The sequence below is a fragment of the Lepisma saccharinum genome, chromosome 15, assembly GCF_977018435.1.
Source record: "Lepisma saccharinum chromosome 15, izLepSacc3.1, whole genome shotgun sequence".
NCBI lineage: Eukaryota > Metazoa > Arthropoda > Insecta > Zygentoma > Lepismatidae > Lepisma > Lepisma saccharinum.
In genome coordinates, this window is record NC_139243.1 from 80404735 (window position 1) to 80428745 (window position 24011).

A 24011-nucleotide genomic window follows, 5' to 3' on the forward strand; every position below is an offset into this window, starting at 1 on the left:
TAGCAAGGAAGTAAGAAAACTGCTTGTATTATCCATTGCCTTCTTGAGTTGCAAACAATCCCGGCATTTAAATGCCTCGCACTTGCTTCGTGGCAGTTGGAGGTGCTTTATTGTTAACATATTAAAAGCCGGAGTGCAAGGTCGAGAGAAAGAACAAATGACAAGACATATTGCTTTTTATTCGAGAAAGGAATACATGTGTAAAAATGTTCACGTAAGTTATCGTGAATTTTTGCGTAAATGTATCACATGAAAAATATGACAATAATTTTTACTTTTCCCGGGCATCCTTAGGATTAGAGCCTGTATGTTACGCCCCTGATTTGACGTATTATAACGATTAACTAGAATTTAAAGCCAGATAAAAACATAATGTTTTAATTTTATTGCCTACAAAAATTAGCCTTTTCCATCTTTTTCCCCTCACTTCTATTTAATACATTTTTTGTATCAACCCCATGAGAGGCGAGGCTCATTCAGGCGCTAGGCCTCAGGCGGTCGCCCATTCGTTGCTACGCCACTGCACATACCTCCTATACAAATTCCTAGGCACCTGGCTGCTAAACAACCAAGGATGACGTCATTCCGCTGAGAAAACCTTCGCGTTCACTCAGATATCACGAAGCTTACCATTCGTAGAACTGCGCAGTCTTCTTAGGTATACAGGGTGCTCGGAAATTCCCCTTACAAACTCCTAGGGTAAGTAGAGAGGACTGAGTAGACAATATTTGGAATAGGAACCCATGTCCGGAAACGTTCCGTTTCCGTGCTACAACCATGACAATGTGTCGGATGTGCCTGTGTTGGAATGCAGCCAGGTAGGCAGTACATGACGTCAGAAGATCACCTGGTGACCTGAAGTGTAATCATTTATTACAACCATGTCAAATGAGGTGTTACGTAAGGTACAGAAGTGAATGACGTGTGACTCAGTCCATAATACAAACAAATTTATTTGGTAACAATGCCAAGGAAACAAAAAAGAAACGTACTATTCATTCACTGTGTCGACAGTGGAACGCGACAATTTGTAGACGTCACGTGCCATCAGGTGATCTTCTGACGTCATGTACTGCCTACCCGGTTGCATACCAACACAGGCACATCCGACACATTGTCATGGTTGTAGCACGGAAACGGTACGTTTCCGGACATGGGTTCCTATTCCAAATATTGTCTACTCAGTCCCCTCTACTTGCCCTAGGAGTTTGTAAGGGGAATTTCCGAGCACCCTGTATAGACTGTTGAATCATAGACGACATGGGCCATCCTATTATACATTTCCTCGTTTACAATATGTCGAGTTAACAAAAAAATATAATGTTTCGTAGTTTCGAGAAACACTAATTTAATTGTAATCTCTTTAAAATACTTTCTATGAATAGCAGATAGAATAGTGCAATATGGTTTCAACACATGGGTATTAGCATATAAGCTATAGATCAAGAAGGACGGTGTGGTCCAGTCACTATGATACCCGCTCACCACACGAAGGGTGCCCGGTTCGATCCTCCCCTATAGCACTGTATTTTTAAAGGATAGAATGACAACTAATGCAAGCCTGCAGAAAATGTTATTGCGCATTTGATGAAAAATGTATTTATTTATTAATAGAAATTGCAAATAGTTTTGAAACTGTTAAATACAAAACTACTTTAATAAAGTTAAATCCATAAAATGAGACATGAATAATGTAAATGTAATTTTAAAAATGTAAATAGTGTGTTATTTAAATCTAGTGTTTGCATAGTATTGATGTAACTATATTATTTGCTTTTGCATTATGAGTTTACTAATGTAGCTATGCTATTAAATCTTGCCTCTAAATCCATAAACGGACGCAAACGTTAATGTTGGAATTGTTCGTGTCAAGCAGTAATTTCATAAAGTGATCTCTTGCAATTTTCCATTTATATTTCTTCAGTTTCTATTAAAATAATAAATGATATATGTTGCTTTACACCTTGAAAAATTATGTAGTTTAGGCGTTGTATACCTGCAGTCAGCGAAGAAGATATCGACTTTGTATCACTACTCTCATCATTCCCTATATACACACAAACGTTTCTTAAAAATTGATAGAACGTCATCACCTCCCCCCCCTCAACCCCGACAACCACACCCCTTGCTTACAAAATTACTCGTCTCTCCACTGCAAGGAGGTTTCGTTTGTGGATCCATCTGATTGAACCAAGGTCTGACGTCATATAGTCATATCATGGATGCCACACGTTGAGGCAGAGACCACACTTCCACGAGCCTTTGTGTAACGTCCTATTGCAGAGCGATTAAGGAACTAACTTCCTGTGTGTGAATTTTATCCCGGGCAAAACAGGCTTTTCTGTGCATGATTCCCACTTCCCTACTCTTCCCTTCAATACATAAACTTTTTTTTTTGTCGAATAACATAAAGTCGTATATTTTTTTACAGAAGCCTAAGTGGGCAAATCAAATCCTTTGTGAACGTCACATGTGGTCAAGTCGGTATGATAACTTCCCAACATACCAATGGTTCTGGGTTCGCCTCTCATCAAAGGCAGTGTAGTTGCCAATTAGTGTATACCTAGGATGGAATTAATTACACATATCGGCACGACTGTTATTTTAATAAAAATGTAATGGTTTTGAGAGTAACTACTTGATATTAAACTTCTTACAAACTGTGGAAATGCATGTGAACGAGACATACAGTTCTTGCTTTGCGTATCACGCAAGACCAAGAAACAGTGGAACGTTTATGTAGAAATTCTTAGCAACCACGTCAAAAATTCGAGCTGTTATTGAAGAAAATGTAAAATCTGTAACTATATACCGTGCGTCCATTTCGATCTGCAGCCGAGAGATCGGGAGAAGCGTGGCGGGCGGCACTGACGGAGATGCCGACATTTGCGGCCTGAAATGCCCGCTTATTTTTATGGACATATGCAGACATTTATATAAATATTGCAAATCGAGCACTAACCTGTGTTATAAGAGTATGGTTTTAATTTTAGTAGCTTAGTGACTGTATGTGCCGATGATTTTGACACGCCCACCTCTTGTGAAACACGGCGTAGAGGTTTGTTTGGAGAACGTTCTAACGCTGCACCAATATCATCGAGTTTTGCTTCGGTTAGAATCCGTCGTTTTTGCTTAGGTGTTTTAAAATTTAACGATACAGTTTCTCGTAATTTAAGGACAAGATGTCTAACCGTATCTCTGTGTGGAGTTGAAACGCATGGGAATTTCTGTACAAATTACCTACACACGTCTCTACACGAGTTTGTTTTCACGTAGGTACGTGTCATACATAAAAAAATCTTTGTTCTAACGTGAATCTTGCGGCTGGCATTCCAATCGTCTCACTGACACGTCACACATACACACTACAATAACACAAACAAGTAACTGCAAGTAACCAAGAATAACACTCTTGCGCACAGTACGAAATTAACACGCTCTTGGTTTACATTGCTCGCCACTATATTTACAACTCTGTCTTCATCTAGTCGCGAAGGAACAAAAAACTCGAGCTCGGAGATTTCGGATTGCAAGGAAGCTCACGAACACTATTGACTTTTAACGGTTTCTTCTACAGCGTAATCTTGATACAGTGTTGCACATTCAAAACCTCCAAACGATCCCCATCGGCACAAAACTCTTTCAAGGATATAAACTTAAGCAGGACGTTACTGGTCAAAATTATGATTAAAATGCTTTATTATCTGTGGCTCTTAACATCGTTTCTAAAGCGTATTTTTTTGTGTATATAAGAGCAGAACTTGGATGAATTACAGAAGAACTTTTGCGTGTTATAACACAGGTTAGTGATCGTTTTGCAATATTTATATAAATGTCTGCATATGTCTATAAAAATAAGCGGGCATTACAGGCCGCAAATGTCGGCTTCTCCGTCAGCGCCGCCCGCCACGCTTCTCCCGATCTCTCGGCTGCAGATCGAAATGAACACATATAAGAATCCGACTGCAGGACGGCATAGAACGAGTCCGCCTGGTTTCAGTCTCTGGGTTCTCGGCCTGTGTATAAGACCGGTGGCAACCCAACATCGTGAGGAAATTGGGGAGCTACGAGTGACTGGCATAATCCGGTCTCTGGTATCTCCTATAACGGCTGGGAGTTCGACGTGCTGACCCACGTCACCCCATTACCGGTTGAAGATCTCCACACTTTTATGTAGGATTGTGGGAGGGAGACTGGCAGTCGGAGATAGACCAAGACCCTTCGAGGGCTGTCGCGCCATTGTTATTATTACTATATAAGAATAGCGAAAATAATGTTCTGAAGACTACCATTAGCACATCGTTTTTTGGCCAATTAGTATCGTCTCGATATACATTTGCATCCTTTGTTGTGTAAATGTATAAACGTCCGACTCATCCGTATTGTAGGATTCCTGAAAAATATATTTTTACATACAAATTAAATTACACGCATTTGTAGGCGACAATGCAAACTTGTGTCAACAAACTCGAAATCATATTTAGTTTAAAGGCATATAATTTATAGTCACAGTGAAAGTAGGAATGATCTGACTGACAGCTCTATGTTTGGTACGCAAGTGTAAAAAGACTTTATTAAGAAGGAAGAATCTAAGGTGCTTTTCGAAATTAGCAGGTGAAATCATGGATTAAAAATTGCATGTTGTATGTAACACTAACCACTCACCTACAGCTTCAATTGGTAGATATTTATTTACTTATCATGTACCTAAGTTTCGAATTGTTTCACAACTGGCGACGCGTATTTTTTCTCGCTTATTTTCTTTCAGATGTAGTTGTTTTTTCCAGACCGCTACCATTTTTTACCTTCTGCCACCCATGGAGATCCTTAATGAATGCATTATTGGGACGCAACTCCCAGAAAAGAGAATACCTTAGTTTCATAAAACTTGAAGTAGGAATGGAGTGTTCAGTCACACATTTGACCTTAAAATTTTTCATATTTGCAGTTTTGCTTGCAACGCCACCATCAACCGAGCATTTTCTTTCTTGACATATAGTACGCTTCACCTATACCTTCGGCGCGTGAACTACCTCCATGGCAGTCACCCGCTGTTGCCGCCTTTACGTACGAAGGAACTGCGGTCAAACAGCCAATTAGGCCTACCGCTGCCACCCTGTTTGGGCAAAAAGCGGCAACTTTAAAATCCCTCCTCCCGAAGCAGCCAGCAGGGGAAAACAGAATTTTGTCAAAATAGCCGTTCTGCATTGTGAATGGGGCCGGCTGTTACGGTGGTCATACTTTAGCTGTAGCGCTTTGCCCGGCCGTCATATTGCAACGTTTACTGAATAGATGATCTGTGATATTACGTTAAGTCGTTTCGGATCGTGACATTGGTGTTTGCTTAGTCCTTCCAATATATATTTTTTAATTTCTGAAAATTTCGGAGGAGTTTGTAGCCCATCAGCTTGTAACGGGGTTTGACCACTCGTCCGGAAGACCGAAGTCCCCAGTTCGAGGTGCCAAACAACTCTACCGCTAGTCCGTAGGTTCAGGGTTCCGCGGCCGCCCGATTGGACGGTCGTCGGTCCTTGGTTCGCGTCTCCGGTTAAGGAAACACGATTCCTACCACCAGCTAACGGTTTAATTCCAGGTTCATGTCACCGGGTCGGTTATTTACACCTCCGGCGGTAAGCCACGTCGTGCATAAAGTGGTGCTGTTATTCATTTATACCAATAATAATAATAATAATTGTAATAATAGAAAACTATAACCCTTCTGGTCAATGGAGACAAGCTATGCAGCTTCAAACTCAGGACTAAAACCAAAAATATCGACCATACGAGGATATACATCTATACGTACATATAAATGAATCAAGAACACCTGTAGGATAACGAATATATACGTGTATTCGGCAAATATAAACACAACAATGATAATATAACACATTCCTTGTACATATCCCCTCGCTCTCATTCCATCATGCACACACACACACACGCTGCAGGGGTGAACACAATATACCATTACTTGATAAAATATCTAACCGCCTCTTTGGTTTATTTCCCGTGTACCTTCGAATTTGAGATTTCTATTAGCCCCTTAGGCTTGCTTTCAATGTAAATAAGCGCGGCCAGCACTCTGTCACGAATGAGACGCGATTAGCTAGGCGTCATAGTTACAAAAGTAAATAATAATCGACATTACACATTGCTGAGGCACTACAATGCAAATAAGCATACACTAAATGAATGACAAGAGGAAATTAACTTGATTACAAGTACACGAGTGCTGATAGTACAAACGACCGTAATATAAACTAGGATATATTCAAAATGATTAACTCAGCTATACTATTGAGTACCTAGTTTTTCTGATACCTATATCTATCAAAGAGCACGGTCGAAAAGATAAAAACACAAACATATAATTACTCATATAAATACTCGGCGCGAGAATAGGAAAACAATAACAAATAGTAGGTCTTTTACATTTATAGAATTTCGAAGGGTGAGCGAAATAGGTTCTTAATTTATGAAGATTTACAGTACTTTCGATTTGATTGGCCTAAATAATTAGTAGTTGCAGGCAACATTGTTCGATTTCATCTCGCTTTGTGTTATGACTCCAGTGGCGACCTAGGTGGACAAATGTTCACTCTCACACATAAAGAGAAAACTGGAGGATACTATACCGACTCAATGGCGGCGTGGTCCTCGCTGATGTCAACTGTCCTCGTTGCGGCGTCCCGACGATACTCGTGGCTATGACAGTCTGTCCTCCTGGCGGGCAAAAACTGTCTCTTCGACTTAGACGTAACATTCATTTTTCTTCCTATTTTCCATCGCGGCGACGAAGATGGGCGGAAAAAGCACCTCGCTTCCATCTGTCTGCTCGGGCGTTGCATCCGATCATGGCTTCAATGGCCGTTCGGGGATACGCAGGGCGTCGGGTCGTCTAAGGGCGGACGTCGTTTCATCTCTCTCTTTTCTCTATCTCTTCTTCTTTTCTCGGCGTAACATCCGTCTCACCGTTGTGGTACTTTCGTCTCTCATCTGGGTTGGCAATGCGAGTTGTCGCTGCGGCGTGGCTTTCATCTCAGACGCCGTTATGCAAGCGTCGTGGTGCGGTTCTCTTGACTTAAGGCGTCGTATACTTAAGCAGGCGTCGTGGCTTCTTCTCTTGGCTTCATGGCAGCAGTAATCGGAAACCCGAAGGTCCCGTCCCTCTCGTAGTTTTTAACCGCCCATGGTTATTCAATGTCCCTCCTTACAAAAAGGGGAAAAAACACACATGGAGCACGTGAAACACGTAATTAACACGGCCTCAATTCCTGGCACTGTCACTGGGATCACACACTCACGGCAATTAACACGACGCGGTCGAAAAGTTAAAACAAAGCAAAGTTCCGTATCTCGCGCAAAGTGACGCGGAGATGGTGTTCGGTCTGAATATGGCGCTAAACTGTGTCGGTCCTCTGGAGTCCAGGGGTATTTAAGGAAAACTTGAAACTTCAAAAATCAACCGCCTCGCAGTTCGTTAGCTTAGAAAAAAATGCTGGACCCTGGTCTTTCTTCCAAGCTCGTTGTCTACTTGGGTGGTTGGGGGTGAAGGAAAAAACACAGAGCAGTCCTCACACGTGTTGCGACAGAACTCCCCTCGGTTGGCAGCTCGGACGTTCTTTCTATTGCTGGACAAGTAAAAGTCACCCTTAGTGTCAAAAATTCCACAAGTCGCTATTGTTTTCCTACCCTCGCCGTCTAGAACCGAAAATCCAAGAAAAGCCAAAAAGCACAACTGGCTACAGAAAGTTGTTAAGAGTATTTACGAAATTCTAAAATACACTCACATAAACTACAAAAAAGATGTGACAAAAGTAATTGTCACATCTCGCCCCCCCTAACTTCAAAAAAAAAATTGTAGGCTTTAAAAATCGCTCTCGGCTGGGGAGATTTTTTAAGGTTACATATTTTTTAAAAAAAAAAACACCCTGTATATGAACACTTTTTTGAAACACCCTGTATATGAATCGAATCTATACTTGAAAAATGCTTTTATGAGTAAATACACAATAAAACAATCCTTAAAGGACGTAAAAAGATAATACATTGGAATATACGCATATAAAAATCAATAATGACACAAGAGTAAAATATAAAAATATAACTAGTCCATTAACATATACTTCTATTCTCTAAGAGCGGTCTCCCGAACGCTGAAGTCCGGAGACGCCAGGTGTTGGAGAGTCACTTCTTGTTTGCACCTGATTTCGCTCTACTGTCCCTCGGTCTGACTGCGGGCTCCTTGATCGACTGTGGGGTCGGTAATACCCATCACGTACCTGACCTAGTTGAAACTTATCGTCGCGGTTGCCCTGCACTGTGCCGTGCGGCGGTCGACGCATATTTCCTCCTCCACGTCTGCCTCTCTGGTACTGCAGCTGTTCTCTCTGTGGCGAAGGTGGTAAGGGATGAAAGTTCTGATCATTGGCGCGTGGATCGTGGTGCTGTCCTCGCCGAACCATCTGAACTCGCTGTCGTCGGTCCCGGCCGTGACGATCATCTTCTCGTCTGGGACGCTTAGTCCAGCGCTCTGACCTGTCGCGTTCTTCTTCTTCTGAGCACTGGTATAAGTTCTCCAGCGTCAGCGACATCGAGTCGGGGTCGAACACACAACTGCCATTAAGGTGACGCCGGACATCTTGAGGAAAATGATATATCAGCGCCGCGATTATTTCTGGAGCCGTCATTTGAGGCTGCAGTGCCTTGAATTCATTATATTTTTTCCAGAAATATTGCGCGTACGTAACTCCCGCGTTTCGGCTGTAACGTTCATTGCGCAGTAACATTAACATGCGTTCTACTTGGATCGGCCGCTGAAAGTGCCCTAGGAACATCTCCCGGAAAGCTTCATAAGATGTGAAATGCCTTTCATTCGTTTGAAACCAATTTTTCGCCCGATCTTCCATTAATCCCCGCAGTACAAGGATCTTTTCATCATTCCCTAAGGACAGCTCCTCTGAGGTAGTTTCAAACCGTTCCAAAAATGCAGACGGTAAAACCCGATCAGCCCCGTTGAATCTTTTGAAATGGTTCTTGTATTCAAGTGGGAAAATTGCTCGCCTCGCAATTGTGGGTGGCGAATAATGACCTTCGCAGCTGGTGGTCGCTGGTCGAGTGGGTAAACCGGGGAAACTCTCATTTACTGCCGGCTCATAGACACTTGTCAATTCAGGCGAAGGCTGCTCATTATTGCTGGTGGCCGAAGTACCTGGGTTTGTCCTCGTAGCCGTGGGCGTTTCTCGTCGCTGAGGGTGAGAAAGGTCCAAACTGTCCATTCTTTTTTCCAAGGCCTGTATCCTTTGGGAATGGTCATCAATCTCGCCTATTGTTCTCGTCACGCGCGCTCTCAAACCTTCAGAGTTTTTGTGACAGCTCGCCTCAAGCTGGGCCGAAGATCTTCTCATAAGTGTCAGTTCCTCTTCCGTGTGGTCTGTCCGTCTCGACAGTGTTGCCAACTGCTGGTCCTGGTCATCAACACGGGAATCCAAGCGAGCGATTTCCGCGGTGAGTTTCTGCTCACTGTCTTGCAAGCGCGTGGAAAAACGTTCAGTCATTTGTTCCACCGAAACACGCACCACTTCCTGGAATCGGGTCTCAAGCTGTTCGATTCGCTTTTGTGTGTCTGCATGCTCCGCCCGGATCAGCTGTCTTATCATCTCGAACATCCTGTCGTTGGTGCCGGCGCCATTCTTCAATGCATCATCTGTTTTTTCCATCGGAGCGACATCTTCCGGGGGGGAAACGGTCAGCTGATTCGGATCTTCAGAAGGTGGCGTGGATTCAGTATTTACCACTAAGCCCCCGTGTCCTGGAGTTCCTGACGAAATAGCACAAGTACTACAGCGCGGCTGCGCTTCGTTCAACGGGTCCATTTCACCTAATGGGATTTCAATCCCACAAACTACACAATTCCGTGCTTCGCTCATCTTTCGATAAATAATTTTCTCACTTCTCAATTTCATTAGATATTTAAAACACTCACTATGACCTGAGGTCGTCAGAAAATAAATCTGCACTTCAAAAATATATAACGCACTACAGAAAAACAATACAAACAATTACCTATCAAAAATGCAGAGAGGAGGACACGACGGGTCCTTTCCTGCTACCTTGTAGAAGCCTAATGAAAATAAAAACGACGCGCACACACAAAAAATTGCCACTAAATCTGTATAACATACTTCCTTGAAATATCGCCCTTGCCGATGTTTGCCTACATAATTGCCCTTTACGTTAATCAAATTCGCGCCGAGATAACATAAACACCGAATACAAAATATGGATATCAATAAACATAGCAAAATACGTATAAAAACATTTCAACGCTTACTGAAAAAATATTATGCACTTGTAAAACTACTACCATTACACTCCCGACGAAGGCGAAAAAGAAGACCGGTCCCTGTTCGGGATGCCAAATTGTAAGCGGGGTTTGACCACTCGTCCGGAAGACCGAAGTCCCCAGTTCGAGGTGCCAAACAACTCTACCGCTAGTCCGTAGGTTCAGGGTTCCGCGGCCGCCCGATTGGACGGTCGTCGGTCCTTGGTTCGCGTCTCCGGTTAAGGAAACACGATTCCTACCACCAGCTAACGGTTTAATTCCAGGTTCATGTCACCGGGTCGGTTATTTACACCTCCGGCGGTAAGCCACGTCGTGCATAAAGTGGTGCTGTTATTCATTTATACCAATAATAATAATAATAATTGTAATAATAGAAAACTATAACCCTTCTGGTCAATGGAGACAAGCTATGCAGCTTCAAACTCAGGACTAAAACCAAAAATATCGACCATACGAGGATATACATCTATACGTACATATAAATGAATCAAGAACACCTGTAGGATAACGAATATATACGTGTATTCGGCAAATATAAACACAACAATGATAATATAACACATTCCTTGTACATATCCCCTCGCTCTCATTCCATCATGCACACACACACACACGCTGCAGGGGTGAACACAATATACCATTACTTGATAAAATATCTAACCGCCTCTTTGGTTTATTTCCCGTGTACCTTCGAATTTGAGATTTCTATTAGCCCCTTAGGCTTGCTTTCAATGTAAATAAGCGCGGCCAGCACTCTGTCACGAATGAGACGCGATTAGCTAGGCGTCATAGTTACAAAAGTAAATAATAATCGACATTACACATTGCTGAGGCACTACAATGCAAATAAGCATACACTAAATGAATGACAAGAGGAAATTAACTTGATTACAAGTACACGAGTGCTGATAGTACAAACGACCGTAATATAAACTAGGATATATTCAAAATGATTAACTCAGCTATACTATTGAGTACCTAGTTTTTCTGATACCTATATCTATCAAAGAGCACGGTCGAAAAGATAAAAACACAAACATATAATTACTCATATAAATACTCGGCGCGAGAATAGGAAAACAATAACAAATAGTAGGTCTTTTACATTTATAGAATTTCGAAGGGTGAGCGAAATAGGTTCTTAATTTATGAAGATTTACAGTACTTTCGATTTGATTGGCCTAAATAATTAGTAGTTGCAGGCAACATTGTTCGATTTCATCTCGCTTTGTGTTATGACTCCAGTGGCGACCTAGGTGGACAAATGTTCACTCTCACACATAAAGAGAAAACTGGAGGATACTATACCGACTCAATGGCGGCGTGGTCCTCGCTGATGTCAACTGTCCTCGTTGCGGCGTCCCGACGATACTCGTGGCTATGACAGTCTGTCCTCCTGGCGGGCAAAAACTGTCTCTTCGACTTAGACGTAACATTCATTTTTCTTCCTATTTTCCATCGCGGCGACGAAGATGGGCGGAAAAAGCACCTCGCTTCCATCTGTCTGCTCGGGCGTTGCATCCGATCATGGCTTCAATGGCCGTTCGGGGATACGCAGGGCGTCGGGTCGTCTAAGGGCGGACGTCGTTTCATCTCTCTCTTTTCTCTATCTCTTCTTCTTTTCTCGGCGTAACATCCGTCTCACCGTTGTGGTACTTTCGTCTCTCATCTGGGTTGGCAATGCGAGTTGTCGCTGCGGCGTGGCTTTCATCTCAGACGCCGTTATGCAAGCGTCGTGGTGCGGTTCTCTTGACTTAAGGCGTCGTATACTTAAGCAGGCGTCGTGGCTTCTTCTCTTGGCTTCATGGCAGCAGTAATCGGAAACCCGAAGGTCCCGTCCCTCTCGTAGTTTTTAACCGCCCATGGTTATTCAATGTCCCTCCTTACAAAAAGGGGAAAAAACACACATGGAGCACGTGAAACACGTAATTAACACGGCCTCAATTCCTGGCACTGTCACTGGGATCACACACTCACGGCAATTAACACGACGCGGTCGAAAAGTTAAAACAAAGCAAAGTTCCGTATCTCGCGCAAAGTGACGCGGAGATGGTGTTCGGTCTGAATATGGCGCTAAACTGTGTCGGTCCTCTGGAGTCCAGGGGTATTTAAGGAAAACTTGAAACTTCAAAAATCAACCGCCTCGCAGTTCGTTAGCTTAGAAAAAAATGCTGGACCCTGGTCTTTCTTCCAAGCTCGTTGTCTACTTGGGTGGTTGGGGGTGAAGGAAAAAACACAGAGCAGTCCTCACACGTGTTGCGACAGAACTCCCCTCGGTTGGCAGCTCGGACGTTCTTTCTATTGCTGGACAAGTAAAAGTCACCCTTAGTGTCAAAAATTCCACAAGTCGCTATTGTTTTCCTACCCTCGCCGTCTAGAACCGAAAATCCAAGAAAAGCCAAAAAGCACAACTGGCTACAGAAAGTTGTTAAGAGTATTTACGAAATTCTAAAATACACTCACATAAACTACAAAAAAGACTGGTGACAAAAGTAATTGTCACAAGCTCCCCCTTATGTACGCCCGTTGCTGTCAGCATGTGCCTTCATGACACTGCCCAATGCACAGAAGATACCTTTTTTCTTAACAAGGCAAGTGTGTCTCTCTAACATCACCAGTAAAATCCACCCCGTTTAAGCGCACATGTAACATTAAAAATGATTGAGAAATAGTGATGGACAATTTAGTTCATGTATCTTTCACTTTAAGACAAAAATGTTAAAAATAATGTTTTAAATGTTTAAAAATGTTTATAAAACACTTCTATAAGAGAATAATTTATGTATGGAACATCTTTTCTCAGTACTTAACCTACGTTGTGTTAATTTCAATCTATTTGTTGCATTCACAATAAAATGTGATATTTCGAGAAACAGAAACCTAGAGTAGGGACTGGCAACTGTGTAATAGTTGAACCTCTACTAGATTTACAACTGACAGTTTTTTTTTTAAGAATTTAGTTAAGTGTGTGCTTTATAACTAGAGTTACGGCCCCTCCTCGAATGATAGAGATATGGAAGTAAATCTTCTTGACATAAGTTTTAAACGTTTTTCTTAAAACATGTTTCATTTTTATTCATCGTTTAAAACATTAAAGCACGTTTTATTGGTTTCTTTAAAGAAATCTCAAATTTTGCCAACCCTGATCTTTGAACTTGACTGTACTTGAACGATGCGATGACGACTGTTGAATGCTGGAAAGCGTGTTACGGGTCGGTTGAAACGTCATCGCCTGACTGAGGTCAGCGTGTCGCTGCCCAAAAACAGAAGGTCACTCAGGTCAGTCCTGCTGTTTCCCGGCGTGCCTTACGTGAGTCCTTTCCCATCGAATTATCACACTTTTCATTCCCATTATAAAAGTATTCAACGTTATACAACGTACGGAAGAAGAGAAGGTTCGACACGATATTTGCAGCTTTGAACAGTTTTTCACTGTTTGAAACTTTGCACTTACTGGTTGACATTGCGCGCAACTTGCAGGGTGCAAATTTGTTCGTGATGCAAGCTTTGTTCTATGCCACACACGTGCAACCGCTGGCCCGCGGGCCATATCCGGCCCGTGAAGGCCTCTCGCCTAGCTATCCATGTTAATAATTACAATCAATATTTGAATGTTTGATTGCGAAACAGAAGTGGAATTGTTGGACAGATTACGACCAATCGGCGTAAAACTGTTCTACGCAACCGATGTTAGAAAGTTGAAACGTAACGTTTAGTTTATGTTTTTAAATTAAAAACAATCTTCTTTGGTCAGTATATTGGATTTTTAGTTAGCCTATAGTCAATAGCGCCAGCCACCCGCGTGTTGTCAAAATACAACGTTCGGCAAAGTTTGTTAAGACAGACCCAAACTGCAACATTATTGACCCTTAGGCATCTACTAACACGCTTCCATTGTTTTAATCCACTGCAGCAAATGGGGACACCAAGATTCCTCGAAATCCTTTACATTGACATCAATCTTCGCGAAGCATCCCCAAATGACGTAACATGTTGACAATACTGTTTACTTGGTTACCGAACTCAGTGTTGCCAGTGTCCTTGTTTTTGTTGTCCATCCGTTGCATTACGCTCTTGTCTTGCCACCAAGATATATTTTCAGCTAGCCATTGGTACGAGTTGCATGGAGGTGCAAGATGAGCATGCAGATCAAAACATGATGTTTCGTGCAATGTGTTTTACACTGGACGCAATGTGAGTGAACATATACCGGAGATGCAGGCCCACTTGTTTTCTTATACTTAGAGCAACTGCTCGATTCGTGGTCTTGTCTGTACTTATCTCTATTGCATGAATGTTTGGCAATATGTGTTGCAATCTTGGCGTTCATTTACACTCAACTATGTTGTATATTTGATTTTACAGTAACAATTCTGGACAAACGATGATGGGTTTTGTTAGCGCACCCTTCTACCCAATTAAATTGCAAACATGAAACCTTTTCAAGCTTCCCCGATGGCGCAGTGGTAGCGTCTTCGCCTTGTAATTAAAGAGTCCCGAGTTCGATACCTGGTGCAGGCACATAGTGGTTCGGATCCCATTTTAAACTGTAGGTCCAGTCCCGATTAGCCTTACTGTGCATAAAGGGGACTTAAAACAACAAGTCAATCAAACAATCAATTAAACATTTTCAAACCGCAAAGAAGGCAGGGGGATGAGAGAGAGAGAGATAGGAAGAAAAGCATAAAGCATGGAAAAGAAAAACAGAAAATTAGGAAGAAAGGGATTGAAAAGCAGAATATTAAGGAGAGAGAGAGAGAGAGGAGGACAGTAATTAAAAATAACAAGAAAGAGGCAATAAAAGACGGAGAGAGAAAGCAAAAAAACAGAAAACTAGAGAGGAAGAAAGTGAGAAAACAGATAATTATGCAGAGAACTTAGAGTATGGGGTTATACCTGAGCAAACAAAAAAAAAATCGATCAGACAATTCGATTATAGATGGCGGGGAAGGAACTTCCGGTTTGGACATTTTTCCAATGTAAACAAGTGGAATACAGATCGTCACCGAACTTATTTTCTAATAAAGGATCGAAAAAAAATGATCACTTGAAATTTTTCAGTGATGTAGAGAAACAAATGTACCTAGAAAAGATTGGCAATTTCCCGGATTATTTGGATGAAGATTTACTGAAGATTAGTAGTCTTTTCCAAGACAATGTTGATCTTCTACCAACAGTTTCGTGTTGAGACTTCTGCAGGTTGTAATAAAGCTTACATAAACTATAAGCATTTAAATACTTCAATTTCACAACAGTAAAATGTATAATTTTCGAATTTGTGTAGTCAAACACAGCCCCTTTAATTTTATCATATAGCTTAGATAGAGCGTCGTCAGAAATTTTTGTAGGGGGTAAAGGCCAGTAATAAAAGTAGAATAATAGAATTAATGATAATAATAATAATAACTGTTACAAATGTTATACAATAAATAATTACTAAACTATTGAAATAATCAAATTTATTTCTAAATTTATTATTAGCCTATTATTTATTTATTAATGCTATTTGAGTGCATATCCAGCACAACCGTTACAATATTGAAACGCACAGTTATTGTATTTTATTATTAACTTTTGCAAGTGTCGTTCAAGAAAAGACTTTAGAAGTTAGTAAAAAATACTAATAAAGTTTACATTGATTACATTAAATTATAAAATTATAATTTTTGGTATTCTGGATGATTATAAACAGTTTCAATTTTTAAATATAGTCAACACATGTGCGTTAGACGATTATGATTTTTGAAACACGTAAAACATTTTCATTTGAATGACTCCGGTGATGTAGTGTCGACTATAGAGCCTATTCCCTCGTGTGTGTGTCCAGTCTTTTCGCTTTACTGCCTGAATCCACTGATTTTCCGTATCGGATCTGTTTGAAAACTATGCATAGATACCCGAGAAAAAATATTTGTTCCCAACGTGATGTTGTAACCACAAGCCACACTATGATTGTCGCCTTTTCTTAACACACTGCCTTTACACCTTTGAACTCATGTTATTCTATTGAAAACCGGAAGTATTCCTGCCCGCGCTAAGGAAGCACAGAAATGTAAATATCCGGTGAACATCCCCCATAGAAGGTATAGAGAGAGCGTGTGTGACGTCAGCTGAAGCCAAAATAGCTTGCGGCGGCCGCCATGTTGGGATGTGCTACACGGCTGTTGTGTCCATTTGTTAACATTCAGCGAGAGGGAATTTCGTCGGGAAAATTAAGGCTGCTTGTTATGCTTCGTTATGTTTAAATCGTCAGAAACAATAACACGAAGTTCTTAGTAACTAGTTTTGATGAAAAAACAAAAAGATCGAGACCTTTTTATGTACTGAGGCGTGCTCATTTACCATATGTAATGAATGCTACGTTAGTATACCAGAAAGAATTTAATGAAATAACAATAGGATCAAAATAGGAGTTGCATTATAACTCCTACACTCGTTAATGCATCACAAAACATTATTATATAAATATATGAGCTATGTACAAAGGTTTAACACGATTTAATAACACAATTTACGCCATCTCAATAAGTAAGCCTAAGTCGAGATTATAGGTAGATTTCGGACCGAAACATCAGGCGATAGGCGACAAAAGACAGGAGCCCGTTCATTCAATGGAAGCATTCAGGCCGAAGCGACAGGCGACAAGCGATAAGTGTCTCTTGGCAACAAACTCTCTGAAATGAATGCAATTTTTTAAACCGAAGCGACACGACAAATTGTCGCTCGCGTGTCACTCGGACTGGGTCATTTTCCCAATACCGTACATTGTGTCGCTTCGGTGTGTTGTTCGCGCATCTGCGGTGAATATTTTGCTTTGGTGAGAATTCACATCGAAGCAACAGGCGACACGTGTCCCTTGGGAACGAGCCAATCAACAGCAAACGTTTTACACCGTAGCGACATGACAGGCTGCACCATCAGAAATAAATTAGACCTTCCGAACCGAAGCCAAGCTGCACGTGTTTACACCTGCCTTAGCGGCAAGACAGACCGCACAAGACTGCATTGGTGAAATCCTCAAGCGACACGTCGTGTCGCCTGTCGCTTTGGTATGAATTCTCCTTTAGACTGAAGGGGCTCTTGTCGCTTGCCACTCTGTTGTGAATTCTCAGGTGCTCGCGCGATACATGCCGCTTGGGAACGAGCCAATCAACAGCAACGTTTCACACCATAGAGGTGACAGGTCGCACCAGCCTGCCTTTGATTGGCGAAACCCTTAAGATACACATACCGCGTGTCACATTTCGGTGTAAAATCGCCCTAAAAGCAAGCATTCACCGTGCATGCGCTACAAAGAGACCGAGGCGACACGATAAATGCTGTTCGGATAACGGATCAGTCTGAGTGTGACATGCAGCTTGCCGTGTCGCTTCGGTTCGAAAAGTTGCATTAATTTCTGAGCGGCACATGTTGCTTGTCGCTTCGGTCTGAATAGAGATATTTCATAACGAAACAACAAGCTATACGTGCCGCTTTGAAGATTTCACCAATGTAGCCTTGTGCGGTGTCTTGCCGCTAAGGCAGGTGTAAACGTTAGCTTGCTCGTTCCGACGCGACATGAGTCGCGTGTACATTAGTTCTGGAAACTCCATTATTAGAGGCCACAAGTGACACGTGCTCCTTCAGTCTGAAGCAAAAGAATTAACTGTGTATGCCCCATCAACAGACAGAGGCGACACGGTGGACGGTATTAAGAAAACGGCCTAGTTTGAGCGACACGTGTAGCTTGGCGTGTCGCTTCGGTTCGGAAGGTCTCATTTATTTCTGACGGTTGGTTTCCAAGCGCTACGTCTCTCTTTTTCCATGTCTGAAGTCTCTCTTTGTTCTTTCAATGAATTTACATTCCATAAAGTTCTTCACACGTATAAACATTTGCAATAGTTACCTTTATGAAACGTGCGAACGATTTTCGCTATTCCGATGTGTCACAATTTTGAATGTAAAATTTTATACATACCGTTAATAATAATACCACTAATGAAATTACAACGGAAATGCGTGTATAATAAACTTAAATATGTTGTAAGCATGTTTATCTGGGGACCTCTCAATTCCTTCTTTTTTAAAAACATTTCTCCCACGTCTATTGTTGCATCCGAAAGCTGCGCACAGAGGCATAGCTTCTTATTTATTATCTACTCGCAGTGTCACTGAAATGTATGCACTATAAACGAACATTCCACGCTCAGGTCCCTACTTCCACCACTGTATCAGCTGTAACTGTGGCACATCCCAAGATGGCGGCTTTACCTCACCCCCTTCCCCTCACGGCTTCATTCCCCTCGCCCAGAAAACACGCTTGCGCGCTCTCTATTCCTTCTATACTCTAACGCAGAGAAGAAATAAATCGCAAAGAAGAAATATAAAATGAGAGAAAGAAAGAAAGAAATTGAAAAGAAAAACTGAAAATTAGAGACAGAGAAAGATATTGAAAAGAAAAACACAATTACAGAGAGGAAGAAAGAAATTGAAAAGAGAAAAACAGAAAGTTAGAGAGAGGAAAAGGAGTAGAAATGGGAGAACGAGGCGATAGAAACAAAGGAAGAGTGAAAGAAGAAAAGAGAAAGTGAAAGTGAAAGAAAGGATAAAAAGAGAAAGAAGGAAGTAGAAAAGTGAAAGTAAGGGGGTGAGAGAGAAAAGATATAGAAAAAGTGGAGAAGAAAATATGATGATGAAAGGAAGAAAGAAAGAACAGAATAGTTAAGAGATAGAGAAAAGTTAGAAGAAAGAGAGAAGAAATGCGAAAAATGGGAAATGATACAAGAAGAAGAAATTCATCTATCTGCGAAGCAGAGTTTATCCTTGCGTCTAGCGAAAGAAGTTCTCTGGAAATGTCGCTGTCTGCATCTATAAAATAAGCAAGGAGAACGCTGGGGTGCGTCAAGTACCTGAGCATTCGGTGAGCAAAGTAAACGTTGAAGTATCAGCTCAGTGAGCGATGCTGATTTGCTCATTGAGTGAACTTTTCAGTCACTCGGCATAGAAGTTCGATACCCGGTGGAGGCACATGGCACAGTAGTTTGGATCCCACTTTAAACTGTAGGTCCAGTCCTGATTAGCATATTTGTCCCATTAAGTGAACTTAAAACAACAAATTCAATACAATCCAACTCAACATAGATAGTGCTATGGACTACAAATGTACATCTTTCATATATATGAGAAAAATTAATTTTGGAAATATCGAATTATATAATTTTCGATGATTCGAAATATCGAATAAATAATTCGATGTCTCGAAATACTGAATACTTACTTTAATTTTCGATATCTCGAAATATAGATAGGAGCATGGCATACATAGGAAAAATAATCTCTCCATTCGTTTAGTAAACATATTCGATGAACTGTATAATCAAAACAATAGTTGCCGAAAACATTACATTGTTTCAGACGGTTTTGAAAGATTCTGTATGATTCAGCGAGATGTCCGGGAACAATTGATTCACTCACGTAAATTTCTTCATAATTTCAGCGTCGACAACAATAATGAATAGTGTTATTTTTCAAAACTAAACCTACACAGTAACATGTTTCAATACCAATTTGTCAAATTTAAAAATAAGAGCCTAGCTGTAACGTAAAGTTACGTGTAAAACAATATTATTTTATTATTAATTTTTATTTAATATTATTAGTCCATATAAAACAAATATATATATATTAAAATTGTTTTGGTTAATTGTCAAAATTATAAATGTAAGCGTTGTCAATAAAATCAACACTTATAACAATGGCATTTGATAAAGGTTTACTCTTCTTGAACTAATGAAATTTAAACCTTTCCCGTTATTTCTGTATATGTACACGACCGTCGAGAGTAATTTCATTATATCGCAGAGGCGTCTCGTGAACGCATGCGTCAATTGTGGGAAAATAATTATTTCTATCTTTCACTTCAGATCTAAGAAATGTAATGTAAGCTTAGTTGAGTGCTCTCGTGTAAAGTAAATACTTCTCCTATATGAAGAAATTAGAATGTAGAAATGCTCATAAATGTCGTCGCAGAGCAAGCTGTCCTTTTTTCCACAATTGACGCATGCGTTCACGAGACGCTTCTGTTAAATCGGAATTAACAGCAAACTTTTCTTTCCTAAAAGAGGAAAGTTCAAGAAATAAAGTGGGCATCGAAATAAAGAAGCTTGTCTTGATGCACTACCCTTCTGGTGTGATAACGTCAAGGACACAGGTGAAATTTTGGCAGGAGAACAAACACGTGGTTCGTTCCATGGGCCTTAGTCGGTTCTCGAGACGGCAACACGTTTCAAGAATCCCTATCAAATGAATCGTTCAGCCCATTGTTGCCAACCCTGGATGTCATAATGTTACTAGTCTAGCTAGTTGATTTTATCGACACTGCTTATTTTTATCATTAGTTCAAGCGCGTTGGGTAAGGAACTGGATGAAGCGTAGGTGGACATCTTTGAAGGTGCCATCCCAGCATTTGTCTGGATTGACCTGGGGTGTCAAAAGTCAACCTCACTTCCACGTAGTACATCCCGGAAACTTCAGTCTTGCAGGTCAGCGAGGCTCTGGCGTCTGGGTCCACAGCAAGTATAATCCTCTTTGGGGGCTTGTGTCGTGTGCTGTTGTGTTTTTATCAACATTTATCCCCATCGCGATTAGCCAAAAGTGGCAGAAATGAGAAGTAATCTAATCTAATTCAATTCAGTCAATCAAGTCTGGAATGACTGAGTGTAATCACGGGGGGATTCAGCCAAGATTATTGGATGGATTATTTCAAATGCAGTTTTATTGTTAGAAATATCAAAATAATTCGTCATTTTTATCGTTTCTTATGTTCTTTGTCTAGTGCACTATCGTGAAAGAACACAAATATGCTATTGTTTCTTGTGAAACCTGGGTTAGGAGCAAGAAACGAAATGTTGAAGAAATCGCCACAATTCCTTCAAACCTCACTGCACTTCCCACACAAACTGGCAACATTGCTTTATAGATGTACCATTTCCTTTTTAAGACCGCTATGCAATCGCTTGAAGGAATTTTCAAGTGAAGTGCTCTTTCATACAGATACTTTCCGTAAGACAAGTATGCGACAAGTATGCGACCTTTCCACATATAAAATATACATTGCGCGTATCGTTACTCTACAAGGTCAGGTATTAAGTCTATGGATCTATTCGTTTGGTAAATTTTCGTAGCCTCTTGACAAGGTTCCCTTTTACCTTGGCACGCTATCGTCTCGTAAATTAGAAATCTCGACTAGGTCTCGTTCTGCTGCCATTCTCGTCTCTGGCTCGAAGGGAAAGTCTCAATCGCGTATCTGTAACACACTGTGTACGTTGTTTATCTTATATACAGGGTGTTCCTAAAAATGTATACGCATTTTAATAGGAAGTTCAAAATCAAGCATCCATTTTATTTTGAAGCAGTGGCATTGGACGAATACATTCCAAGAAGAGTTCATGCTCAGATGACCCGGACTGTACAGTGCAGTTTTGTGAGTGGTACTTGGCCAAATGTTGGTGGTCCTGCTCTTGTTCTATTTTACGGAGTGAACCTCTTTACTCACTCCACCACTGCTTTCTCATCCGGGCCTGGGACCGGCATTGGCGGAGTTCGAACACCCATGCCCATTCTGGGATTCGAACCGGGACCCCTGGCGTCGTAACGCACTGTGCTAACGACTCCGTCGCGGAGGTCTTTTTTGTATTATTTTGTAATTTTTAATTTTGATCATTTCAATGTTGACAATTTCAGCGTAAAGTGGCCATATGTGCTGTATCTGAAATTTTCTCAATAAATAAATAATCCGTCGACATAATTGGTACAAGGTTTGTAGTTCTGGCTCGCTGAGAAGTGAGTTGCTTTGGGCAGGGTAGAATAAATACACCCTAGCTTGTACCTGGGACTTCAATAAGTAGTTCCACTTCTGCGTTCTCTGTGTATGTAAGCAAAAATCACTAATGTAGCCTCCCCGATGGCGCAGTGGTAGCGTCGGCGCCTTGTAATCAAGGGGTCCCGGGTTCCATACCAGATGGAGGCACATTAGTGGGTCAGATCCCATTTTACACTGTAGGTCCAGTCCCGATTAGCCTTACTGTGCATAAGCACCACATCAATCAATCAAATAATCACTAATGCGTCGAAGGAACGCTACTCATCAATTTCAAGTTACATATTTTGAGGTATTTTTCATAAAATGCAGTATTGCGTCATTCCTCTAGTTTTCATTCAGTAATGCAGATATATTTTATATTTGTGAGCAAACATTCAAATATGATTTCTCTAAATATTCCGCAATTTTTATCAGATTGTAGCCCAACTTTCACTCCATCTTGTTTTAAACCAGGGTTCCGTATGTACTCCCTACTTCGCTATGACGTAGTCATTTCCCAAATGATCCTTGCTGATTCTGGGTACAGTGAATCGAACCTATGAATGAAGAAAGCAATCTTTAATTTTTGTTCTTTAGCCTCGATTTTCTGCCACTTTTGGCTAATCGCGTCGACGAGGATGAGTCATTAATGATTTCATGAATTTGATGAAGAGACACTCAATGAAGAACGTCTATGCTGACACGGGGATTCGAACCCGAGACCCCGGCGTCTGTGCGCGCTGTGCTAACCACTTGCGCACGGAGGTTGGCGAAGAAAAATCGAAGAGGACAAAGAATATTATTACATATTGTAATGTACCTATACTTGCTGCATATTTCGGCGTGTAAGGGGTGACAATTTCAGAAGACAAACCCAAAGCCAAAAATCAACCTCGCTTCCACGTTGTGCACCCAGGCTCTGGCGTCTGGACGTGCAGCCGGTATAATCTTATATAAGGCTTGTGTTGGAGGCCTCTTGCCCATAATGTGTCTGATTGTCTCATCATCCATTTAATCTTATCAACATTCATCCCCATCGTCGCGATTAGTCAAACGTGGCAGAAATTCGACTTAGATAAACCATTCAGTGACATGAAGAATCTGCGCTGTATTTTAAATTTTCTCAATAAAGAAATACATATTCCATACGTAAACCTTGGTCTTAGTAATAAGCAGGACTAGGAATCATATTTTTAGTCAGGCGAATTACCACTAAAATTTTGTAATATCTTTACGAATACTAATGTTTGTAGTGATTTAAGACAAATTTTTATGTCAATGTTTTTCCATATTTCTACATTTAATACATATTTTTACATATTTAAGGAGTACATCTTAATTTTACATATTTCAACGGGTTTATTTCACATATTGTTGATATTCCATCATTTTGGAATTGTTGCAAAGAAAGTAATTATGTGGCTCCATGAGCATTTTTAACTCTTGGCTTCGGCACGAGTTATGGTAGGAATTGTACGTATTAAAAAAAATTGTCATTTTTGATGCTTAGCGATTCATATTGGTTTCTTTGTTGAAATTGCCACTCTTTGATGGGTGACAAGTTCAAAACAGAAAATTAATAATTGAAGGTTACTATTAGAACATTTGTGTGCAAATAAAATAAAGTCTGAAACATTTTAATATTAATCCATACTGAATTAATCATTTTAGAAATGGTTGCAATAATAATAAAAAGAATGACTTTATCAATAAGTACATTTTATTAAGAATGTTTTGCTAAATTATTTGTCAAAGTATCAATTAATGAAAACCATGTAAAGTAGTTCTTGTTCAAATTATTATTTTGTAAAATGCATATCTTAA

General features: G+C 40.8%; 1 protein-coding gene across 2 annotated transcripts in view; it reads left to right on the forward strand.

The window, feature by feature from the left end:
* The window catches only part of LOC145999777 (tyrosine-protein kinase Fer-like), a 311283-nt gene that overhangs the window by 71555 nt on the left and 215717 nt on the right, over positions 1-24011 (forward strand). The gene's annotated exons all lie outside the window — the stretch shown is intronic.